The sequence below is a fragment of the Aptenodytes forsteri genome, unplaced genomic scaffold (genome assembly GCF_000699145.1).
Source record: "Aptenodytes forsteri isolate BGI_AS27 unplaced genomic scaffold, ASM69914v1 Scaffold208, whole genome shotgun sequence".
In the NCBI taxonomy this organism is placed as follows: domain Eukaryota; kingdom Metazoa; phylum Chordata; class Aves; order Sphenisciformes; family Spheniscidae; genus Aptenodytes; species Aptenodytes forsteri.
Genome location: NW_008794963.1, coordinates 192,404 through 193,279, shown reverse-complemented (window position 1 = coordinate 193,279; position 876 = coordinate 192,404).

Below are 876 nucleotides of genomic sequence, written 5' to 3'. Positions count from 1 at the left end.
GATGATGAGCAAAGAACAGTATATATGGGCCTAACTTCTCAATTAAATCACCTTTTGGGGAAAAGACATGGCTATCATCAGAATTTGATCTTGACAGTAGACCTACCAAAACCCAAGATGCCATAAAAAAACTTTACATTATGTTCAAGAGACACCTTGAAGGCTGCTATGATAAACACATTTGCTTTGTTTTATTATCAGTGGCACAGATGCTATTCAATCCCCCATAGGACCATCATTCTCAGGAGAAAGCTGGCACACGAAAGCCTGCACTAATATAGTCCACCCTTTCAGCAGAACTTATATTAGCTTGCTTCAGCTTTGTATTAAGGCAATCAAATGATTTTAAAGTCAGATGCTGGCATATGTAAGTATGGCCTGAAGTGTGGGTACAGTGACAAGACGGTTGTCAGCACTTGAAGGAAGACATCCTTGAATTGCTTCTATATTCCTAACTCTTAAATCACTGTATCAATTTCAAAGCACATATAGCTACGTCCATGCTTTTATGTGGACAGTCTGGAGCTTGGGTTAAACAATTAAAAAAAAAAGGCATGGACTTCAGGCTGTAAAGACCAGAGCCTGTGTGGTGGGTTGACCCTGGCTGGATGCCAGGTGCCCCCCAAAGCCGCTCTATCACTCCCCTCCTCAGCTGGACAGGGGAGAGAAAATATAACGAAAGGCTTGTGGGTTGAGATAAGGACAGGGAGAGATCACTCACTAATTACGGTTGATGGTTGGACTTGATGATCTTAGAAGTCTTTTCCAACCTTAATGATTCTATGATTCTATACCGTCACAGGCAAAACGGACTCAAGTTGGGGAAATTAGTTTAATTTATTACCAATCAAATCAGAGTAGGATAATGAGAAATAA